Source organism: Penaeus vannamei, chromosome 42 (genome assembly GCF_042767895.1).
Source record: "Penaeus vannamei isolate JL-2024 chromosome 42, ASM4276789v1, whole genome shotgun sequence".
In the NCBI taxonomy this organism is placed as follows: domain Eukaryota; kingdom Metazoa; phylum Arthropoda; class Malacostraca; order Decapoda; family Penaeidae; genus Penaeus; species Penaeus vannamei.
The window spans coordinates 25,517,023-25,525,579 of NC_091590.1; the positions used below are offsets into that span (position 1 = coordinate 25,517,023).

The 8,557-nt window shown below is 31.7% G+C and overlaps 1 long non-coding RNA gene across 1 annotated transcript; it reads left to right on the top strand.

Moving 5' to 3' along the window:
* Positions 1-207: 207 nt before the first annotated feature.
* LOC113816311 (uncharacterized) lies at positions 208-2,069 on the top strand. The gene is made up of 7 exons (XR_003476693.2): positions 208-295; positions 456-547; positions 661-790; positions 995-1,070; positions 1,202-1,294; positions 1,439-1,562; positions 1,792-2,069. It is a non-coding gene; the product is annotated as an uncharacterized lncRNA (long non-coding RNA).
* Positions 2,070-8,557: the final 6,488 nt, after the last annotated feature.

Below are 8,557 nucleotides of genomic sequence, written 5' to 3' on the forward strand. Positions count from 1 at the left end.
ATCAGTAAATTGGCATGACTACTTCCCACTCTCAGAATTAGGATTGTGCAGAGGCAAGGTGAATGGTTTTATGAACTGATATTTTGATTTGGGTGAGAATAGCGTTTTTCAAATGCTTAATAATTTCACAATTCATTTTGTAAAGAAATTGATATTTGTGGTATATTATGACCTTGTGGATGAAAAATCTGATTATATGGAACCAATTTCCTCCAGGTGGTGTTTGAATCCTGGAGTAGTGGTCCAGTTCAGCCTATGTCTCCTAGCTGTTCAGACCTGGCCATCAGAATTTCAGGTTTGTTTTTGAAAGTTGAAAATTGCTAAAGTACATGTCTAGCATGTTTTTTTGATAACATATTGTTGTAAACAGAATAAATCAAGAAAAAATATAAACAATGCAAATGAGATACCAAGATGGGTCAGTATTTTGGTATTCATTGACATTCTAACTGCAGGTTTGGATGTGGAAAGGGTTGCCTCGACTTCAAGGCTACAGAAGGGCTCTAGGCGGTATAGCAGTTTGAAGAAGTCTGTTTTCTATTTCCAGGTTAGTATTAACCTTCAGTAACAGGTTTAAAAACCTTCTAATATATAAAAGAAAATGAATTTCAAATGCAGATATATCAGAGGCTAATGTGGGACTAATGATTTCTGGTTCAGATTTTCAGAAGAGCTGGCAAGACCTGTGAAAGCATGACAGTGGCAGGGCTGGAGGAGCAGTAGAGCTTTCCACAAGCTGAAAGCTGCATCAGGGGCTGGATAAGAACAGGATGGCTTTTACAGATTACAGGTAAATATAATTACATTTAAAATGCTAAAGATTAGGGAAGTAGAACATGAACTCTTTGTTATCAGTAAATCTGGTAATTTTGCAAGTCGATGTAACCATGATAAATGGGCAATTTAGCAATTCATAAGTTTTGTAAAGAAATGGTTGTTTGTAGTATGTATTTGTGCATAAAAAATCAGGTTATATGGGACCAATTTCCTACAGGTGTTTGAATCGTGGTGTAGTGGTCCAGTGCAGCCTACGTCTCCTAGCAGTTCCGACCTGGCCATCAGAATTTCAGGTTTGTTTTTAAATCCTAGCAAGGTTTTTCAATAACATTTTGTTGTAACAGGAATAGATGAATAAAAAACTATGCAAATGAGATACCAAGATGGGTCAGTGTTTTGGTATTCATTGACATTCTAACTGCAGGTTTGGATGTGGAAAGGGTTGTCTCGACTTCAAGGCCACAGAAGGGCTCTAGGCGGTATAGCAATTTGAAGGAGTCCTCTTTTCTATTTGCAGGTAAATATTGTAATCTGCAGTAATGTTGGCAAACGTGTATAACATAAAAGAGTCCTTTTATCAAAGGACCGAGTAATGAATTTCAAATGCAGACATATCATGTAGGCTAACATGGGACTAATGATTTTTGGTTCTGATTTTCAGAAGAGCTGGCAAGAACTTTGAAAACAACACATTGGCAGGGCTGGAGGAGCAGGAAGTTTTCCACAAGCTGAAAGCTGCGTCAGGGGCTGGATAAGAGCTGGATGACTTGTATGGATTTCTACAGGTAAATATGATTGCATTTAGAATACTCAGAAGTAGGGAAGTAGAACATGAACTTTTTGTTAACAGTAGTTGTTAATCTTATAACCATGATTAAATAGATAGATAAATGAAAAACATTATTAAGAATGGCTGTCTATGCAATATATATGGAATTAGAACATGACATCATTGGATGAATATTTTTGATTATGAATTTTAAACCTAATTATAATATACTTTTGGTTTTGCAGATCAGCTGAATGCGTGCAGATGCCCATGTGAGGGGACATTGGAGTAGTTCTTCTGAATTTGGTAAGTCCTAATTTTTTTTTATTCTGAAATCATTTGGCAGTTTAAGTGCTGTTTATTAGAGAAAATTCCATTGAAGAGCAAGAAGGGTTGGATGGGAAGAAATGTAAGGAAGGTGAATACATTATTTGGTTTTATAAATTATAGCATGAGGCTCACCTGTAGCTTATGGTAGGCCCATACTTTGACCACCCGTCTCTTTTCTGCCAGGAGTTAAACTTGGATGGACATTTTGAGTTCGGTCACAAATCGTCATTATCTCGAAGTATAAATTCAGGCTGTGCAAGTGCTCTGTCAGCACTGACAGACCCTCTTGTAGGTATCCAAGTGTATGAGTTGCCACTATTATCATAGCTTTAGATTTTTATAATATATATATATATATATTTTTTTTTCATGCGAGCAAAAGTAATTGACAGTGCAATTCTTTTAAAACAAAGATACTTTATTAGTTACATGAAGTCAAGATTCTCTTTAATATTTTTTTTATTGGTTTATAGATTACTGATGTCAATGCCAGCTTTATGCAAATGTGGCTAGGGTTAATTAGAATTTTTTAGGGGAGGAGGGGGGGACCTTCTGTCATCCTGAAACATTTTTAGGCCATTTTTCTGATGTACATAATGTAAAGAAAAAAAAAGGGGTTCGACATGCTTTTCACAAGTGCAAGGGACTGATATTAAGGTGCACACAACTTTTAAATGCTAGACAGTACCACACATTATGTAAGCAAAGAATTGAGACTAGGGTGTTGGAAAATTTGTACACTTAAAGTTCATTATCTTTGTTCACTAAATAGAATGATATAGAAAATCCTCGAGTGTACTTTGATGATTCAGTTATGGTGTTCAATAGGTAACATATTTTGTTAAGGTACCTTTCATTCTTTTCAAATAAAAGTAGATATTCTTTTGAAATGCTTAATATAGTAAATTGTAAAGAAAACTTTAGCAAACTAGGATATCCAAAAAAAATTAAATCTTTTATGAAGAAATGGTAGTATTAGTACAGTATTCTTAAAGCATGAATTGAACATGCAGATAATTTTGAATAAGTGGTGTGCAAGAGTTACTGAAGCCGTTGAATATTTCCCATGCTCCACCCAGGGGAGGGTGGTGGAGCTGATCACTAGGTGGTCATGATTTCCGAGGAGATTTAAATGTAGGCAAACACGCAAAATTAACTTGTAAGATTTGTTAATTACTCCAATATGTATATATTTTATTAGATGAAGGGGACCGTCCTAGGAAATGCTTACCTTGCTCCACTCTTTTCATCATAAAAAAAGAAAATAAAAGTTAGAGAACTATATATATATTTTTTCCACAATGTTAGAGTATGTAATTGCACTTCGTCTCGTATGTTTATTTTAACCCTGCTAACCCTTAGGGATGGAGGGGGCAGCAACCCCCTAAAACAGATTTTTTCCCTGAATTAACTAGAAAACATTTTAGCATTAGATATATCATATATATGCTGGGTAAATAGTCCTGTTTTTTTATTATCGTTTGATTTATTTTGAGGACTGGTTGAGTGACCACTTTTTGTGGCAATTTTCAGTTTTATGTAATGTACATACAGTAGTTCTATTTGGGACAAAAAAAAATTGGGTTTCGACTAGCCCTGCGGATTCTTATGCTTAAGTGAAAGCAACATGGCGAGTTTGAGAGAATTATTAAAGCTAGGCATTTGCCAAAGTTCAATATCTACTTTAGATTTAATATTGCATAAAAAATTATCCTCATTTAGTGTACTTTATGATAAGAATGTTACCAAGTCAGTTGGATTTAGTTTTCAATTGGGATGATATGATGTGTTTTTCCCCCCCCATGTTAAAGTCGATATTCATGACTGAAATGTTCAATAAATGCATTAAATCATGCACATTCTAAACAAACTAAATATTCAGATTGGGGTGGGGGGGATTGTGAAGAAATGGAAAACTGTAGATGGTAATATCAGTACAAAATCATTCCAGTTATAGTCCTAGCATGAATACAAAATGGTTCAGTTTTGAGAGAAAATAGCATGTGTGTGAAATGCATTGAATTTGAGAATTACCAAAGTTGTTAAATTTTCATGATCAAAGTTTTCTTTAATGATTTTTATTAAAAACAACCATTGTAATGGAAACTGAGTAGTTGATATTATTTGCTTGCATTATATTTGCTAAGAAATGCATAAATATCACAGAACGCCTTGATGTGGTTGGATATTCGTTTAATTATGGTATCTATGGCCTATGGTAATGTCTGCACAATAAATCTTTCAGAATAGATGAAAAGGATGCACTAGATGTATAAAAGAACATATATTTTTTATTTTAGAGCAGGCATCATTTTACTACCATCTTACAAAAATATCTTATAATTTGGAAGTAAAAAGGGGGGTGCCCTTCATATTGAAGTGCTTTTTTTTATAGCAGTAATAACCAATTTCAAATCAAATTTGCTAAGGGTGGACTAATGTTGGTTAGAGCGAAGTCAGACTGAAATTTTGATTTATACATTTATTTTTTAATATTAATGCTTCGTACTTGTTGCACAAACTTATCCCTTCATAAGTTCACAAATTAATAAAATGTAAAGCATATTTCATGTGAAAATGTGCAAAACTTATTATTATTATTTTTTTAAATCTCGGTATACCATAAATCACTATTTTTCTGATAGTTATAAAAGTTCTTTGGACATTCATGAGCTTGTATCCATGCACAATGTCATTATCAAATGTATGCAAAATTGCAACAATTTAGTCCGCACAGGTGTACGGGTACTAATTACCTGCATACCTAGTTTTGATATTGGCACTTCTCGCTCGCTCCTGCCAAAAAATTACAATTTCACTTGATATAAAAGGTTTATATTATTTTTTAGAAACCATCCTTGAATATATCAGGCATTTGTAGACTTTCATTAGTGTTGTTAGGGCTGTTGTGGTTGAAGTTCGGTGTGACTCTTCTCACTGTCTCCATGAATGAAGTCCATATTTTTCTACCTAGGAATTCTAAACTTCATGGTCCCTCTCCCTCTCCCTCTCCCCCTTTTATATTTCTTGATGTAAAAAGCTAATTTCTCTAGATCTAAAGCTTGTCTTTCTGTATTATCTCAATCTTCGATTAATTTTTTCATCATACCATGGTACAAACAAAAAATGGGCATGAAAAGATACTTGTTTTCAAAAGAATATAAGAATAGAATAAAAAATGTGGTGAGGCATGTCCACACCCACAGCATTTCCATCACCAGTGTTATGAATGGTCATTTTTAGTATAGAATATGTACTTTATTTTTCCAAAATATAAAAATCCACCCAAGACAGGACTTGTATTGAATTGCATTTTCCAACCATAATCAGATTTTCAATCTGGATGGATGGTACTAGCTGGGACAAAGCCAAAATTATATAACTTTACATGTAAATATGTTTTGCATGTAAAGTTTGTATTCTGTTCCGTAGATCTACAATTTGCCTTATTTGTTAATTGTTTGCCTTGCTTGTTGTTTGCCTTATTATTCCTATTTGTCAGCCTTATTTGTTCGCCTAGTTAACATTGTTTATTTGCCTTCTTATTCTGATTAGTTTGTTCTAATTATTTTGTTCTTGTACGCCTTATTCTCTTTTTGTTGTTCGCCTTGTTAATATTTATTTTTTTAAAATTTTTTCATTCTTATTCTTATTGTTTTTTTGCCTTGTTTGTTTTTTGTTTGCCGCTTTATTATTGTTTGTTGGTTGCCTTCTTGTTAATTTTGTTGCTCATCTTTTTCTTATTGTTTGTTGTTCACCTTGTTATTTCTCTGCTTATTATTATGGCTCGTTGTTCGCTTTCTTATTGTTTATTTGCCATTTTATTTTTAATATTGTATGTTTACCTTATTCCTATTGTTTGTTGTTCTTAGTGTTTTTTCTTTGCCTTAGAATTGTTCATCGCATTATTGTTTGTTTGCCTTGTTATAGTTTGTTGGTCACCTTCTTATTTTTCTTATTGTTTGTTGTTCATCATATAAATATTCTTGTTTGTTTGCCTTATTATTTTTCTTGTTCATATTAATATTGTTTGTTCTTTGCCTTCTTATTAATATTGTTGTTCACCTTATTTTTCTTATTTGATATTCACTGCCTTCGTCTTCCTCTTATTGTTTGTTGTTTGTTCTTTTGTTCTTCGCCTTATTATTATTGTTCATCGTCTTCTTATTATTGTTTGTTCGCCTTTTTTTTATTATGGTTTGTTTGTTTTCTAATGTTATTTGCCATATTATTATTATTGTTTGCCTTATTTTTCTTGTTTGTTGTTCTTCATATTATTATTCTTTGCATTATTATTATTTTTTATTGTTTTCTTCATATTAATATTGTTTGCCTTATTAAGTTTGTTGTTAATCTTCATATTAGTTTTATTTTTTGTTTGTATTATTGTTTGTTGTTCACCTTCTTATTTTGTTTTTCACCTTACTATTGTTCATCTTTTTCTTGTTAGTATCGTTTGTTGTTCGCCTTATTATTATTGTTCGTTGTTCACATTCTTGTTTGTTTGCCTTATTGTTTGTTGTTCGCTGCCTTATTGTTTGTTTGCCTCGTTATTATTTTTCTTATGGTTTGTTGTTGGCCTTATTATTTTTGTTTGCTCGCCTTCTTCCTTCTTCATATAATTTTGGTTGTTAGCTTTCTTATTATTGTTTGATATTTGACATCTTGATATTGTTTGTAGTTCGCCTTCTTATTGTTTGTTTGCCTTATTTTTCTTGTTTGTTCTTCATGATAATATTATTGTTTGCCTTGTTTGCATTTTTTAGTGTTCTTTGCCTTATTATTATTGTTTGTTCACATTGTTATTGTTTGTTGTTCACCTTCGTCTTGTTTGCCTCATTATTATTATTGTTCATATTATTGTTTGGTCGTCTCTTTCTTATTGTTTGTTGTTCGCCTTCTTATTTTATTTATTTATTTTTCCATTTTTGTTTGCCTTATTTTGTTCTTCGCCTTCGTATTATTGTTCATCTTCTTTTTCTTATCGTTTGTTGTTCTCCTTCCTCTGCTTCATATTATTATGGCATGTTGTTCACTTTCTTATTTATTTTCTATCTTGTTATTCTTTGTTTGCCATATTGTTATTGCTTGTTCTTCACCTTCTTATTTTTCTTATTGTTTTTCTTCATATAAATATTTTGTTCGCCTTTTTTCTTATTGTTTGTTGTTGTTTGCCACTGCTGCCTTATTGTCTTGTTCACCATCTTATTGTTATCATTGTTCTTTTTTTCATATTTTTCCTAATGTTATTTTTTCATGTTTCTTACTGTTGTTTGCCTTAGTATTAATGTTTGTTCATCTTTTTGTCGTTTGTTGTTCACCTTTTTTTTCTTATTTTTTATTTCGTATTTTCTTCGTATTTTTTTCTCCCTTTGTTTTTTTTTTTTCCCTTTGAATTTTTTTCCCTTTTTTTTATATATTTTTTTTCACCTTCATAAATTATTCTTGATATTCTTAATATCTTTGCAATTATTGTTTCTTCGCCTACCTGTTATTTATTGTTGTTTCCTTTATTTTTTTTTCTTATTGGTTCTTCATATTAATATTTTGTTCTTCGCTGCCACCTTATTGTTGTTCGCCTTATTGTTTGTCGTCTTATTATTGTAGCTTGTGTTGGGTCTGTACCTTTATTTTATCTGTAGATTGGGAAAAAAAAAAGTATTTTATGACTATTGCCAAGCCAGTTACTGTATTCAATATATATATTTTTTAAAGTATCTATATTTTTATTTTATAAAAGTAGATATCCTTACCTAAAGCAATTGCATTAAATAAAGAAAATGCTTACCAAAGATTTTATTTTCTTAGATAATTTGTGAAGAAATGAGGCAATATTTATACAAAAATATGAACTTGTAATATTAGCATGAATATGAAGTAAAGGGTGCAAGAGTTACTGAAGCTATTGAATATTTCCTATGCTCCACCCAGGGGAGGGGGAGGTGAGGCTGGTTATAATTTGAGGATATTTACTTGTATGCAAACACAAGATCAACTGTTGAAATCATATTTTAATGGGATAAGATTCATTTTTATGCAAAGGTGATTTATTACTCTACTCACTACATTTATCTTTAATTGATTTTCGAAAATAGTATTTTTTTTTTATTGGAAATCTATGGGAAAAGGTGCAATAGCCGTATCAAATCTTGTTTGTTTGCCATATTGCTTGTTCTTCACCTTATTTTTCTTATTGTTTTTCTTCATATAAATATTGTTTGCCTTTTCCTTACCGTTTTGTTGTTGTTTGCCACTGCTGCCTTATTGTCTGTTGTTCACCATCTTATTGTTATCATTATATTTTTCATATTTCTTACTGTTGTTTGCCTTTAGTATTGATGTTTGTTCGCTTTTTTGTCGTTTGTTCGCCTTTTTTCTTTTTTTTTTCTTATTTTTTTCTTCGTATTTTTTTCCCTTCATCTTCTTCGTATTTTTTTCCCTTCGTATTTTTTTTCCTTCTTCCTCTTCTTCTTCGTATTTTTTTTCCTTCTTCCTCTTCTTCTTCGTATTTTTTTCCCTTCTTCCTCTTCTTCTTTTGTATTTTTTTCCCTTCTTGCTCCTCTTCTTCTCCTTCTTCGTATTTTTTTCCCTTCTTCCTCCTCTTCTTCTTTTTGTATTTTTTTCCCTTCTTCCTCCTCTTCTTCTTCTTTTTGTATTTTTTTCCCTTCTTCCTCTTCTTCT